We start from the raw sequence: 16,594 nt of genomic DNA on the forward strand, positions 1-16,594 counted from the left end.
CCCCTTGTCCATCTGCTAAGGATTTCCCAACCTTGGCACTGTTGATGTTTGGGGTAGGGTAATTCTTGGTTGTCGGGGGCTGTCCTATGCACTGCAGAATGTTTAGCAGCATCCTGGTCTCTACCAAGTAGATGTCAATAGAAGTCCCCCTTCCTCCCAGTTGTGACAACCACAAATGGCTCCAGGCTTTGCTAAATATCCCTAGGGAGAGCAAAATCCACTCCAGATTGAGAACTGTAGGGCTGGCTCGCATCCTGGGGATTCCTCTCAATGTCCAATATGCCTGGTTTGGTCTTATGTAACCATTGCCTTAAAGACTTGGTTGACCCAGAGGATAGGTTCAATTTAGTTCTTGTGATCCACCCTGCTTCCTGAGAGGATTCTTTATTGTTGAACTTACCACAAAATATTTAATGAACATTTTATTATGACAATTCTAACCATTCTCAAGTTCAGGTAAGGCTTGCATCTTCAGTGGCCTAGACACCCAAAAGCGAATGCATAGATAAGCAAATAAATATACGAATGGAAAGGACAGAAAGCATACATCCAATTTTATCACCTGCACAGTGGCTGTTGTAGTTCTTTCCTTTGCTCTACCCTAAACCTAATGCCTATTCTTCCTTTCTGATTTCTTCTGGGGGAATTACCACTCCCTCTTCCACAAATCATGCAGTCATGGGGGATTATAAAACCAGGTCCTCCTCTTCTCCTAAAGAAGCCCAAGGTTCCTGGGGGATTCCTGCCCCAGAGCCTTTCTCTAACATTGCCATACCTGTAGTGGCAGGCATGTGACCCAAGCTCAACCAGGTGGAATTTTCTCCCAGGAGTATGAGTGTGAAAGAAGCAAGGAAAAGAGAAGGGAGAAAGGAGAGGAATGGATGATTGTGGAATGTTGGCTTCCAAAGGGACTTATAGAGCATCTGCTCCATTGTCCTCACTGCCTTGAGAGGCAAGTGGGGCTCAGCACTATGAGATGACTTTCCTAGGTTGCTGTGTAGGGAAAAAGTGGAGCTGATGGGGTCTTTGGGGAAGGAAAGAGAGAGAAAAAAAGATGGAGATGGGCAGAAGAAGGAGAGGGAAACCAAGCAAGAAGGAAGGGAAGGTGTTTCTCATGAAGGGCGATGGTGTGGATCCACTCACTCATGACCCAGGGCTGTGGCTTGCCTGCCAGACCTTTGGGCTCTGAGGGAAATGAGACAATCTGGGCTTTGTCAACTCATGGACAACCTTCCACGTCTTCTTTGAAAATATGTGAGGCTGGACTTGGCAATAGCTTCCTCTTTGAAACAACGATTACTCCCATTACTGCCACTTCTTATTAAGCTCTATGTGCCCTGGCTATCAGGCCATTGCATATATTTCTTCACTGATTCCTCCCAGAAAGCCAATGAGATAGATGATAGTATTGTCCCTATTTTATAGATGAAGATAGTGAGCATCAGAGAAGTTAAGTAACTTGTCTAAGGGCAGAAACAAAGTTTAAGCCAACACAGTTGCGAAACCCCTGACCACAGACAGTGGGGGGATTTACAGCTTAGATCCTGCTAGATCCAGGCCCTGGAGAAATGGAGGTGAGGACAGGAGAGTTCCTCATCTCCTGTTCCAGCTCACACCTTGTCCTATCTCTATGCCTTCAGCTCTTTAAGCAGGACTTAGCTTTTTGAACTTGATTTTGATCTGGCTTTGGAAATGCAGCTGCCTTCTGCTGAAATGGTCCCACTCTCCATCTGGTGAATTAACTTGCTTTTCATCTCCTCCTCCCTCCCTTGGCCTGTGGGTCACCGGGCTACTCGATAGCACCTTGGCCAGAGAATCAATGGATAAGGAAGGGAAAAGAAGGAAAACTTAGCTCAACTCTTGTTACCTGAGGCAGCGACTGAAACCAATGCCCACAAAGGGGGTTTTGTATTTCCCATGAATTTAAAATGTTTCTGTCACTCATGCTACCAAATGTCCTGAGTTGGTGATCCAAAAAAGAATGCCGTCATTGTGCAAACAGGGCAATTTATAAGAAAATTCTTCACAGCACACAGCTATGCAGTAAAACCTCAACCCCAAGGAGCTCATTGCTAAGCTGTTTCTTTGTTTCTCCTGCCTTGATTGGGGGTGGAGGAGAAATGAGGGAGGAGTAGCACTGCTGAAAAGCCCAAGACCTTCAGGAGGTCCAAGTCCTGCCCCCTACCCTCTTTGTGGGTCAGTTCATGGCCCCCATGGCCTCTGTACTACTCCCTCATCCCTACCCCCTCATTTTCTTTTCTGTCTGCCATTTCTAGTCCTGGTCAGGGAACATAAAAGCTTGGTCTTGAAATTGAGATGTCTCTATGCCAGAAAGTTACTAACAAATTATAAGCAGCTGCAGTCAACATTGGCTTCCGACAGTCTTGACCATTTGGGAGAATGTTTTCTGGTGGGGCTGGCAGTCAAGAGGAAAAGGAGGCCATCCTCATCAAAAGGGCAGCACGCATCTTTTGAAAACATTCTCTTTTCTTTGCTTCTCATTCCTTCTCTTTTTCCTTTCTTTTCTCTTGCTTTTTTAAATGCTCTCCCTCACAGAAGGAGGGGAGCCACTATTGTGCAGGAAAATTCTCTATTGGCTTGCAGCTTAGCGGGGCAGTAAAAGTTTGCTCACATGCTGAGAGGCAATTCCATTTTAGCTGAGGGGTGATTCTATTTCAGGCCTCAGGCTGAGAGAGAAACAAGAAGGTGAAAGTTCCTAATGTCATCAAACAAAATTACAACAAGTTTAGTTTAAAGATCTTAATTGGCTTTTATTTGTGATTCTAGAATCAGGCAATTCAGAATCTGCCTCATTCTATAAAGTAGAATGTTGTGATGAGCTGGGAAGAGGAGGTTGGTTTTACAAACAGAAAGGAGCTGAGGAAAGCAGAAACAGAGAACCGGTGGATTAGTCGTTTCAAAGTTACCTTCATTATAAAGATCAAGGCAGAGGGGATTTCCTCATCATGCTCATTGAGACTGGCCTGTTTGGGGATTTGGCTGTTATCTCTCTCTCTCTCTCCTATTTATTGGAAGTTCAGGTAAGCAACTTAGTTTTGGCTTGGTGGTATGGAACATTAGCATGAGTGACTCTATTTTGGTTTGATCTGTTGGGGCTAGTGCAGGAGCTCATTTCAAACCAATGGCCTCCTGTACATTTTATTTAACACTAATTTTGACTGAATTTCTTTCTTAACTTACTCTTCTTGAAAACTACTTCTTCTTCTTTTTTTTTTTTTTTTTTTTTGAGAGGGTCGCACTCTGTCACCCAGGCTGGAGTGTGGTTGTTACAGGAAAGGGGTCCCGATCCAGACCCCAATAGAGGGTTCTTGGATCTCACACAAGACAGAACTCAGGGTGAGTCGATAAACTGAGAGCAAGTTTATGAGGAAAGTAAAGGAATAAAAGAATGCCTACTCCGGCCGGGCGCAGTGGCTCATGCCTGTAATCCCAGCACTTTGGGAGGCTGAGGCAGGCGGATCACGAGGTCAGGAGCTCGAGACCAGCCTGGCCAATATGGTAAAACCCCATCTGTACTAAAAATTCAAAAATTAGCCAGGCGTGGTGGCACGTGCCTGTAATCCCAGCTACTTGGGAGGCTGAGGCAGGAGAATCCCTTGAACACGGGAGGTGGAGGTTGCAGTGAGCTGAGATTGCGCCACTGCACTCCAGCCTGGGTGACAGAGCGAGACTCCATCTCAAAAAAAAAAAAAAGAAAAGAAAAAGAAAAAAAAGAAAAAGAATGGCTATTCCATAGACTTAGAAGCCCAGAAGACTGCTGGTTACCCATTTTTACAGTTATTTCCTGACGATAGGCTAAACAAGGGGTGGATTATTCTTGCCTCCCTTTTTAGATCATATAGGGTAACTTCCTGATGTTGCCATGGCATTTGTAAACTGTCAGGATGCTGGTGGGAGTGTAGCAGTGAGGACAACCAGAGGTCATTCTAGTGACTGTCTTGGTTTTGGTGGAATTTAGCCAGCTTCTTTACTGCAACCTGTTTTATCAGCAAGGTCTTTATGACCTGTATCTTGTGCCAACCTCCTATCTCATCCTGTGAAATAGAATGCTTTAACTCTCTGGGAATGCAGCCCACTAGGTCTCAGTCTCATTTTACCTAGCTCCTATTCAAGATGGAGTTGCTCTGGTTCACACACTTCTGACACAGTGACACCATCATGGCTCACTGCAGCCTTAACCTCCCAGGCTTAAGTGATCCTCCCACTTCAGCCTCCTGAGTAGCTGAGACTACAGGTGTGTGCCACCACATCCAGCTAATTTTTGTATTTTTTGTAGAGACAGGGTCTCACTATGTTGCCCAAGCTGGTCTGCTGGTCTTGAGCTCCTGGCTGCAAGCAATCTGCCTGCCAAAGGCCAGGTGTGAGCCACCGTGCCCGGCCTATTCTTAGACACCCCTTGAATGCCAAAGTGAATTAAATTTTCAACTCTATTTTCTCCTCCTTTGATCTTCTTTTAAAGATTTTGGGGGACATATTATTAATATGTTTCTAACATTTCATCATAAAAAGTCTCAAAGAGAAGCAGAAAAAAGGTTACACTGCATCCTCATCCACTCTGGGTAATTTTAAAGCTAGCAAAAGTAGGGAAATAAATGGAATTAAATAACAAACGGGGGGAGGGGGAACAAGATTCTCACTTTAGAATTCTCAATAATAAAGGCATCTCAGCTACACATTGACATGTAAATTAACAAGACTTTCATCTTTTGGGGGCTCGGCCTCTGGCCCATATCCTTAAAATGGGTCTTTAAAAGGAAGGCTCCTATTAGATGCTCTTTGTGGTCTCTTCCTTGCCACAGGGATTCATGATTATACCAAGGGCTTGGATGATTGGAAGGCAGATGAAACCTGAGATTTGAACACAGCCTCATAAATCTGTTGTTAGAAAAGCCAGCCTGCAACCCAGTTGATAACATCCTGGGGAGCTGCAGGTAGGGCCCAGAGGAGGGAAGAGAGAGTGTGGGGCAGATCAGAGGAAGTTGTCCCTTGCCTCCCAGGGGTTAAAGTCAGCGTCTAGCCTGGGAGATAGAATCTTCAGTGGTCTAGACCAGACCAGAGCTTCCTGAACTTCAACAGCCCCAAAAACAACCGACCTGGGAATCTTAAGATGCAAATTCTGATTCAACAGGTCTGGGGGTGGGGGTGGGGGTGGGGGTGGGGCTGAGGGTGGGCGGCACTGAGAACCTGCATTTTTATCAAGCTCCTAAGCAAAGCCAGCTCCTAAGCTGCAACCTATGCAGGCTCTGAACTTGGTTTTAACACACTATTTTCACCTTAAAATTTTAAATGATTTTTAAATTTGAACTTGTATTTTGTAAGTCTGATGGGGCAATCCAGCCAGCCGGAGACTAGAAGAGATCCACGCAGTGCAGTAGGAATATGCATGGCCACAGTCTTTTGCGTTCCATTTGCATATAGTACTTGAGATGTCCCATGAGTACAAAATTTTGGTGGGAGTTCAGCAAGTCCTAAGCGGTGTGTTAAGGCTGTGACTTGGTAAGGTTTGAGTCACTGACAGCCTGGAGAGGCCATGCTTGCCATTGGTACCAGAACTTGCTATGAACACAGAAGGAAGGCAGTGATGTTCTAAGAAATATGAATGACCAAGAAACCCTGTCATATCCCTCCTGGGTTACTTCCCTATATTAGCCAACCACGGATGCTAAAATGATGACGTAGAAGAGAAGGGAAAGTTCTTTTTCCTTTCAGTCCTTCCCTATCCTTCAGGAAGTGGAAGGTACTGTGAGTAGAATGTGTGCTTGTTAAGAAGTAAAACAAAAACAGTTGAGTGCCTTTATTTAGTGTTTCCACTGTTCTGGTAAGAACAAAATACACCTGTGTGTACAAGTTACAAAATACAAGTTATGTTATTTCAATGATTCCACCTTAGGAATTAAATGCTTAGATATTTGCATTTAAAACTGGCATTGCTTGATAAAAAAGATGAATGGTAAATCCATGTTAGTCATTAAAAATGTTTTTTTAGTTAGAATGACATTAAATGGGCTGGGCACGGTAGCTCACGCCTGTAATCCTAACGCTTTGGGAGGCTGAGGTGGGTGAGTCACCAGAGGTCAGAAGTTCGCAACCAGCCTGACCAACGTGGTGAAACCCCGTCTCTACTAAACATGCAAACTTTTGCGGGGCATGGTGGCACACCCCTGTAATCCCAGCTATTCGGGAGGCTGAGGTGGGAAAATTGTTTGAACCCAAGAAGCAGAGGCTGCAGTGAGCCAAAATTGCACCACTGCATTCCAGCCTGGGCAACACGAGCGAAACCCAGTCTTAAAAACAAAAAAGAATGACATTAAATGGCAAATATAAAACACCATGACAAGTTGAGAGACTGTGGAAGAAAGAGAGAAGCTTAACATTTTTGCAAATGTAGTGGCACTTTTCCCCTGCTTTTTGAACAGGTGCCCATATTTTTATTTTGCATCAGGCCACACAGATTATGTCACCAGCCATGCTCCCAGTTGATGCTGATGCTGCCAATTCACAGACCACACTTTTTTTAAAAAAAAAAATATTTTTTATTGTTCTTGTTGTTGTTGTTATTGTTGTTTGAGATGGAGTCTAGCTTCCTTGCCCAGACTGGAGTGCAGTGGCGCAATCTTAGCTCAGCCTCCAACGTAGCTGGGACTACAGGCGTGTGCTACCACGCCCAGCTAATTTTTTGTATTTTTAGTAAAGACGGGGTTTCACCATGCTGGCCAGGCTAGTCTCGAACTCCTGACCTCATGATCTGCCTGCCTTGGCCTCCCAAAGTGCTGGGATTACAGGTGTGAACCACCACACTCAGCTTTTATTATATTTTTTAAATTGTCAAATAATAATTGTACATATTATTATTTTTTGTCTTTTTGGTAATAGCCGTCCTAACTAGAGAGAGATCATACCTTATTATGGTTTTGATTTGCATTTCCCTGATGATTAATGATGTTGAGCATTTAAAAATATATTTGTTGACCATTTGTATATCTTCTTTTGAGAAGTGTCTGTTCAGATCATTCATCCATTTTTTAATTGGATTACTTGGTTGTTTTTCTTTTGGTTGAGATTTTTAAGTTCCTTATGTATTCCGGCTATTAATCCCCTGTCAGATGAGTAGTTTGCAAATATTTTCTCCCATTCTATAGGTTGCACAGACCACATTTTAAAAAGTGGGAGTCTTGAGCCAGGTTTTAAAGCCAGATGGACCTGGATTCAACTGCAGATTGTACTGCCTGCTAGTTGTTTTTGAAATCTTATATAATCCGATGTATGAACACTGTTTTTCACTCAGAGGAGTGGAGGAGTTAGGGCAGTGTAGCTCCTCCTGGCCCCCCTCAAGCTGTCCACCCACCCTAGTTCCTGGTTGATGGTCCTAGAAAAGCAGCCTCTAGTTCCTATCGAGTGGGGCAGGCTTAGAGAGCAAACAAAGACTAGAGTCCGAGAAGATTAATTGGTGCTTTTTATAGTCCATTCAATAAAGGAATATGTACAAGAAAGGCAAAGCATTATCTTTCTGGCTTATCAGTAATAATAATTGTCTAGCTAGGTATGTGACATTTTTGCTCACATACTTTAATCTCTTTATCTATCCAATGTGGATGATAATTCCTCCCAGGCAGACATTCAAAAGACACTCTATTCTTTAAATTTTTCTTCCCGTCTGCAGATCTGAGGTGAACGAGGGCTACATCTCTCCCCTACTGTTGGTCGTTTACCTTTTGGTCCCTCTGCCCAGATATAAGCTCTTTGAGAAATGGAATATGTCATATCTCTATCCCAAACCCATCCCTGCATAGCCAACTCCACCACAGAATCAGTATTATTATTATGCCAATGTTTTATATTGGATGAATACAAATTATCTGCTTTAGCCAAGCAAAGGAAAGATTCAGACTGGGTGCAGTGGCTCATGCCTGTAATCCCAGCACTTTGGGAGGCCGAGGTGAGTGGATCACCTGAAGTCAGGAGCTCGAGACCAGCCTGGCCAACATGGTGAGACCCCATCTCTACTAAAAGTACAAGGATTAACCAGGCGTGGTGGTGGATGCCTGTAATCCCAGCTGCTGAGGAGGCTGAGGCAGGAGAAAGGCTTGAACCCAGGAGATGAGGTTGCAGTGAGCTGAGATATTCCAGCCTGGGCGACAGAGTGGGACTTGGTCTCAAAATAATAATAATAATAAGAAGAAGAAGAAGAAGAAGAAGAATTTCAAAGTGCCATTGTTAAGATACTGCACATTCCCTCCAGATTCCTGTTATTATCTACTGTTAGTATTTTTCCTTCTCCTCTAGTCTATCCAAATCAAACAAACCCTTCAAGAATTAGCTATATGAATTTTGTGGGACTTCCAGGGGGTCCGTCCGATCCTAGCTCTGCTCTGTTTCCCCATCAGTGTCTTACCAGAATTTACTTATAAATGACTGCAGCATTTTCAGTCTTTCACGTTATTGAGAGTGAGGGAGAATGTCTGCATGTCAGAATCCCCAGCATAAGCCACATCTTTGGTCTGACTGGCTGACCCCCGAATCAATCCTAGTGGCTAAAGTCATGTTAGAGGTTGATTAGTCTAAATTTGAGATTACCTAAACTAATCACTCTGATGAGAAGAAAGTGATTCTGTTGATCCATTTAGGACATCTTCTTGCTGAAAGTGGGTTAATCCCAACCTAACAAACCACGATGGGCAAGGTAGTGGTAGAATAGCGATCGGTAGACAGTCTAGACATTTTCTTGACTTCTTATGACTGCTCTGATAGATCTGTTGTCTCTGTTAATAGACATTTCTTCTTTTAGGACTAGCCAGGCCCTTTGAGATAATAGCTTAGCTCTCATTTTATATAAACATAAGGAAACGAGGCCCCATGGGGAATAAGGAAGGAGCTTGCTCAAGATCACATGTCTTGTTAGTGGCAGAGCTGGGACTAAACAACTTGGTCTAGCCCTTAACCATACACTGTCCTGCCATTGAGGGATGTTGTACTTATACATTTTCTCTCCTTCTAAATACTAAGTTTCCAGGGGCCAAAAACAATGTATTCTGTCTGCACCATGGTATTTTGCTTAGAACAATAATGAAAACTTAGTTTAGGATTATAAACACATTAAGCAGACTCAATAATATTAGTGGAATGAATAAAAACTGTTTATCACCAAAGTGCCAAGCAAGTCACACAAGTTAAACTATTATTATTATTATTATTATTATCATTATTATTTGAGATGGAGTTTCACTCTTGTTGCCCAGGCTGGAGTGCAATGGCACGATCTCAGCTCACTGCAACCTCCACCTCCCGGGTTCAAGTGATTCTCCTGCCTCAGCTGGGATTACAGGTGTGCACCACCAAGCATGGCTAATTTTGTATTCTTAGTAGAGACGGGGTTTCTCCATGTTTGTCAGGCTGGTCTCGAACTCCCGACCTCAGGTGATCCGCCTACCTCAGCCTCCCAAAGTGCTGGGATTACAGGCGTGAGTCACCGCGCCTGGCCTAAACAATTATTTTTGAGTAGTTATTACTGTGATGTGACCAGAGAGATAATGTTTTTCCTCTCTTTTAAGTAAAAATGATACAAGAATTTAACCTAAAATTCTCAGACTTATGAATAGTTTCTATATATCAGAAAATCTTTATACCAATCATAGCTTTAGTTAAATGTATATGCATTCTTATATACCTATAGCTCTATATTTCTGATCTCTATATCTATCTATTTACCTATCTATCCATCTCTGGTATTCTTTAGAAAACACCTGTATGTAATGAAGGTGTAATGAAGAAGCCACTGGAGCCACTTGATTTATTAACACTGTTTTTCACTCAGAGGAGTGGAGGAGTTAGGGCAGTGTAGCTCCTCCTGTCTCTCCTCAAGCTGTCCACGTGCCCTAGCTCCTGGTTGATGGTCCTAGAAAAGCAGCCTTTAGCTCCTATCAAGTGGGGCAGGCTTAGAGAGCAAACAAAGGCTAGTGTCTGGGAAGATTAATTTATGCTTTTAATAGTCTATTCAATAATACCACAGATCTGTCACTTTATTTGTCTTTTCATATGCCTTGTGATTTTTTTGTTGAAAGCTGGACATGATATCCTTGGTAAAAGAAACTGCTATAAACAGGCATTTGGTATGAGGTTTTATGTTTTTCTGGCAAGGACTTTGGCTGTGTTTGCTGTAGCAGTAGGTGTTGAAAGTTAAACTTTCATCTGATGTGCTTGTTTTTGTCTCCCTGTTGTCTTTGAGTTTCTCTAAAGGGCTCTTAAATTGTCACTTTTTTTTTTTTTCCTTGAGACAGAATTTTGCTCTGTCTCCCAGGCTGAATTGCAGTGGTGCGATCTCGGCTCACTGCAACCTCCAACTCCCAAGTTCAAGCGATTCTCCTGCCTCAGCCTCCAGAGTAGCTGGGACTACAGGTGTGCACCATCGTGCCCAGCTAATTTTTTTTTTTTTTTTTTTTTGGTATTTTAAGTAGAGATGGGGTTTTGCCATGTTGGCCAGGCTGGTCTTGAACCTCTGACCTCAGACAATCTGCCCACCTCAGTCTCCCAAAGTGCTGGCATTAGAGGCGTGAGCCATCGCACCTGGCCTTAAATATTCTCTAGAGACTTATTAAATAGTTCTTCCCATTGTTTTCCCCTGTTATTAAACACCAGCCCTATTAATGTGGTGGAAAGTGTGTGGGGAAAGGAAGTGTTCTACAGTCCTGTAAATAGGTCTCAGACTTGTAGTGAGCCTGTGCCCCTCGGCTGGCACCTTCACCAGTGCCTCTCAGTTTTGTTTTGTTTTTCCCTCTCAGGTGAGACGGGAAGGCTGGAGCCCACTGGAGTTGGGTATTTTCCTTCACCCAGGTCAACCTAGACTCCAGTTTCTCTTGAGGACAGGCATTGTTATTAAAAAACAGAATGTTCTGGGCAACTTTTTAAATGGCTACTTTCCCCCACCCTCTGGGGGAATCACTTGGGAATTTTTCTCTGATCTTACAATGTAGCGGCACTCCTGGAGTTAAAACTCAAGAAAGTGTGGGGTTTGCCCTACAACAGCCCTCTCCCTGAATTTTTAATTCTCTCAGCCTTGTCCACAGTGAGCCTCCAGCCATTCGTTAGTGGCAGTTCAGGTTTTCCAGATAGGATGCTCGTTCCTTTGGAAGTTACTGCTCCTGGGCTTCTGCTCTGGTAAGTTGCGATTCTCTCTATCTGCATGTCAGTCTCTTCAGTTTGGGGGACAGCTGTTTGCTGTATGGCCTCAGTTCTCTGACAGATATAAGAAGAATTGTTAGTTTTCAGCTTGCTGGGTGGACAGAAGAGACAACTTCCAAGCTTCCTACACACCTGACTGGAAACCAGAAGTCTCCCCCATCATTTAATTTAACTTTTCCAAATTGAAGTTTAGAGATACTCAGTCTCGCCTGGGTGTTGTGGCTCACATTTGTAATTCCAGCACTGTGGGAGGCTGAGGCAGGAGGATCGCTTGAGGCCAGGAATTCGAGATCAGCCTGGGCAACATAGCAAGACCCCATCTCAAAAAAAAAAATGTAAGAAAGAGATATTCAGTCACTCACACAGGAGGCAAAAAGCCAGAACCGGAGACCTTGGCTGATGTGATGCCTAAGCTGTTGATCTTTTTCATGAAGATGAGGCGAACACCTCAGAGACTGGCCTGGAGCCCTTTAGGAAGTTATTGCTGGGTACCATGCCTTTGCTTATCTCCATGGTCATAATGGGACCAGATACCCGTACTCACTGGAGCAAATACAAGGCCTGTCCCAAATAGAGATGGGGAAGTGTCCCAGAGAGGTGCTTTAGCACTGTGCTTCCCTCCCCTTCCCCAAAGCTTGTCGATATGGCCAAACAGGAGGACTCATAAAAGTTGAAAAACTCATTGGCTGAATAATGGTGGGAAAATGAAGATATTTTTGTCCAGAAAACATTCTCAAATGTGTGGGTCCCACACTCAGGGTGACAGTGTGGTATGACCCCAGACCCTGCCATTCATCTTGTACAAAGTTGTGTCTCAGCAGGTGTCATTGACATTGAACACAACAGCAACAGCGTTCTCTGGGATTGTACAACACGAAGCCTGACACCCTATACTTAATGTCAGGGAAACACTGTGCATGAATGAGCTGATGATTTAGGGATGGCAATTGGCCCAGTGTCTCTCCAGAGCCCAGCTTCACTAACCACAGATTATTTTCTGGCATCAGATGCTGTATAAGGGGCTCATATTCCTGGGGGAGCCTTCATGACAGGCTTACTTCTGAGAACTGCATCAGAATCTCCAGGTTTAGGGCAGGGTCCCATGACAGCAGAAGCTCTAGCCTTTTTTTTTTTTTCCATTATATAATTATTATTATTATTGAGACAGGGTCTCACTCTGTTGCCCAGGCTGGAGTGCAGTGGCATGATCTTGGCTCACTGCAACCTCTGCCTCCAGGGTTCAGGTGATCCTTCCACCTCAAACTCCTGAGTAGCTGGGACTGCAGGCACACACCATCACGACTGGCTAACTTTTGTATTTTATGTACAGATGAGGTTTCACCATGTTACCCAGGCCTGAGCTCAAGCGATCCATCTGCCTTAGCCTCTCAAAGTGCCAGGATTACAGGCTTGAGCCACTGCGCCTGACCAGGAGAGAGTTCTAGCCTTTTGAACACTTTCATCTAGAAATTCCAGTATCCCTGGAAGCCTAAGCTGAAATTAGCTTGTTATTTTCTTGGGGCCACACTTACAGGTTTGAGTTTCTTTCGGGAGGCCAAGGGGCAGTTTAAGGACTTGTGGCAGCTGCATCCCCATCTCTCCTCTGAGCATTGGGCTCTGCTCCTTTATTCTGTAGGAGGGATTGGGATGGTGCTGATTATCAGGTGCTCAGGGGCATGGCCATGCTTCACCATGGCAGAGTTTGAACTGTGACAGGAGGTGGTAATTTCCCTCTGCAGGGATTTCTGTTCTATCCACTTACATGGCTTCAGGTAATGTTCATTTGTCACAGGATAATTTCCCAAGCTATTTAGTGCTGTTTTCTACTCCCTGCCAAAAAAGATTTTCAAAAGGAGGAAAAGGTAATTTTATCCTCGTTTCCAGGAAATTCTGGGCTGCCAATCTTAGAGGCCATGTATTAGTTATCTGTTGCTGCATAACAAATTATTCCAAATCTTAGTGGCTTAAAACAAGAAATACTTATTATCTCACAGTTTCTGTGAGTCAGGCATCAGCTGCTTAGTTGGCTCAGGGTCTCTTGTAAGCCTGGACTCAAGTTTGGCTATGGTTCCAGTCATCACAAGGAATATCTTGAAGAGGATCCATCTGCTTCCAAACTCACTCACATGGCTTTTGGCAAGCCTCAGGTACTCTCTGGCTGTTGTCCTAAATATCAGTTCCTTGCCACATGGGATTCTTTGTTGGGCAGCTCACAATTATGGCAGCTGGCTTCCCTCAGAGCAGTGAGGGAGGAAAAGAGAGAGGGGAAACAAGATTGAAGTCACTGTAGTTTTATAAGCTAATTTTGAGAGTGACATTTCATCACTTTTGCTGTGTTCTGTTGGTTAGAAGTGAGTCACTAGGTCCAACCCACACTCAAAGAAGGGGATTACACAAAGGCATGAATACCAGGAGGTGGAGCTCACTGAGGGTCCTCTTGAAGGTTGCTATTCTGGGTTATTAATTTTTTTTTTAATGTGTGGTTCCCAGCCCCAAACAAAGTTGCAAGGCATCTGTTATAAAGCTCTATCTAGGCCCCTGTGTGGAAGGTGAATTCGGCAGGGTGTTTCTTGGAAGGTATGCTGTCTGGAGATTGAGTTGAAAGACAAGGAGTTGCCCAAGGTTAGCAATGAGGCAAGGACTTGAGGAGCTGTGGAAGGAAAGTCCACAAGCATCAATTTCCTATCAGGAAGTATCCTATGTGGCAGCAGGAACTTTTGATGACGTAAACACGTTTGCTGGGGGCAATGAACATCAAACACCATGGTCTCAGTAACTACATAGAACTTACCAGATACCCTAAAGGTCAAAAAGCCTGCAGAGCCACCTGCCTTTGAATGGACCACAAGGTCTTGGACAATGAACATCCCCATAGCAAACATGATGTGCCAAAGATCAAACAACATTTTCTAGGCAATTTGTGACAGATTTCACCACTAAAGAATAAAAGAGCCCCCATAGTGACTGATATTGGGAGTCTTCTCATCCTAGTAAATGGGGATATTTTAGTCTGTTTGTGCTGCTAGAAAAAAATTACTACAGTGGATAATTTACAAAGAATAGAAATTTATTTCTCATAGTTTGGGAGGCTGGAAAGTCCAAGATTAAGGTACTGACATTCAGTGACTGGTGAGGGCCTTCTTGTTGTGTCCTCACATGGCACACGGCAGAAGAGCAAAATAGCCCAGCTAGCTTTCTCCAGCACTTTATTTATTTATTTATTATTTTTAGAGAGGGTTTCACTCTGTTGCCCAGGCTGGACTGCAGTGGCGCGATCACAACTCACTGCAGCCTCAACCTTCCAGGCTCAAGCAATCCTCCCATCTTAGCCTCCTGAGTTGCTGGGACTGCAGGCATGAGCCACTACATCTGGCTAGTTTATAAAATTTATAAAATTTTTTATAGAGACAACATCTCCCTATTTTGTCCAGGCTGGTCTCAAACCCCTGGCCTCAAGCACTTTTCCTGCTTTGACCTCCCAAAGTGCTGGGATTACAGGCATGAGCCACCGTGTTTGGCCCCTCCAGCACTTAAAAAAAAAAAATTAAAAAGAGACAGGGTCCCTCTGTGTTGCCCAGGCTGGTCTTGGACTCCTGGGCTCAAGTATTCCTCCTGCCTTGGTCTCCCAAAGCGCTGTGCTAGGATTACAGGCATAAGCCATCACACCTGGCCCCCTTTAGCATTTTTATAGGAGTTTAACCCCAGCCATGAGGATGGAGTCCTAATGATTTAATCATCCCTAAAAGACTCACTCTTAATACCATCACACTGGGTCTTAGGTTCTAACACATAAATTCTAGGGGAACACCAACATTCAGACCATAGCAGGAGGCTAGAACCAGATATAATCTAATTTAGAAAAATTAAGCATCACATAGACATCTCTTTTATCATGGTATTATGAAGGTATATTATACTTATATTTATCACTTACTTCATCTTTATCACTCTTTGTAGTAGGTATCGCTTATTCTTTTTACAGTAAGAGGAACTGCAACCCAGAGAAGTGAATATATGTTTAATGAGCTAACACAGAAGAAGAAACCAGGGCTGGAGAACCCCCTGTATTGTGAGGGGTCATTTGGAATCACCTTACCTGGCTTAAACCAGCAAACGAGAAGGAAGGAAATATATTGACTAATATAATAGACAAGTCTGGGGTTAAGACTGCAATCAGGCTGCACAGTTGATTCAGGGGCTCAGTTAAAGCCATCAGGATGCTGTTTCCCTCCGTTCATCTCTATTGTATGCTTCCTCATTTTCAGGCTTCTTGTGGTAGCAGGATGCCTCCCAGCAAGTTCAGACCTAAAACTTTCCAGATTCAAGTGCCCCTAAAGATGTGGTGGCTCTCACAAAAGTCCCTGCCAAATCGTATTGTGTCTTTCAGGTCACATATCCATCTCTGAGTCTGTCACTGGGAGAATGGGATGCTTTTTTGGACCAGGCCTGACTTACATACCCATCTGGGACAATAGGACTTTCTATGGGGACAACTTCATCTGTACATGGACAGAGACTGAAGAATGGAGGTAATCTCTCCAGGATTGAGTATTGTTGAGTAGAGGTATAGTTGATTTCCACTGGTAGAAATGATAACTCCAAAGATGACATTTTATTGCTCAATTGGATAGTACTCAAATTTTCATCTATTAAGTAATTCATTTGAACATTCCTGATGTTACGTCTCCTGTTTTCTGTTCTTTTGACCAGTCTTAACATCTTATTTAACATAATTAATTAATGAGTTAAACAAATCTTTAACATCTGTTCACTTTGTGTGAAAGTCATGTTTTTAACTTTCTTTTTTCTGAGACAAGGTCTCACTTTGTTGCTCAGGCTACGGTGAAGTGGCATGATCACAGCTCACTGCAACCCTGACCTCCTGCGCCTCAAGCGATCCTCCTGCCTCAGCCTCCCAAGTAGCTAGAATTACAGGGGGCTCCACCATGCCTGGCTAAGTTTTTAACTTTTTGAAAATTGTATTTCAACAATTGAGAGGAAGCTATCTTCCTCTCAATATCTTCAGGGATATCATAGCTTTAAATTTAGCTAACATTTTAAACAACTTGCCATCCAGGTTAGCCAGACTTCTTGAAAGTGGTTCCTCCAGCCCCCAGCCAAGCTGCCCTGGCAGATGCTATCTGGAATTGAGATGAGCTATTCCTTCTGATTCCTGCCCAAATTGTAGATTAGTGAGCAAAATAAATGAATGGTACTGTTTTAAGCCACTCAGTTTTGGAGTTATTTGTAACACAACAATAAATGAATGATACAAGGAGACTTTCCTTTACATACATCTTTGTCTGAAATTTTTACAACAAACCCTTGTTACATTTAAAATTTTGCTGTTGTTGTTATTTTTTTCTGAGACAGAGTTTTGCTCTTTTGTTGCCTAGGC

Source organism: Pan troglodytes, chromosome 11 (genome assembly GCF_028858775.2).
Source record: "Pan troglodytes isolate AG18354 chromosome 11, NHGRI_mPanTro3-v2.0_pri, whole genome shotgun sequence".
Classification (NCBI taxonomy): Eukaryota; Metazoa; Chordata; class Mammalia; order Primates; family Hominidae; genus Pan; species Pan troglodytes.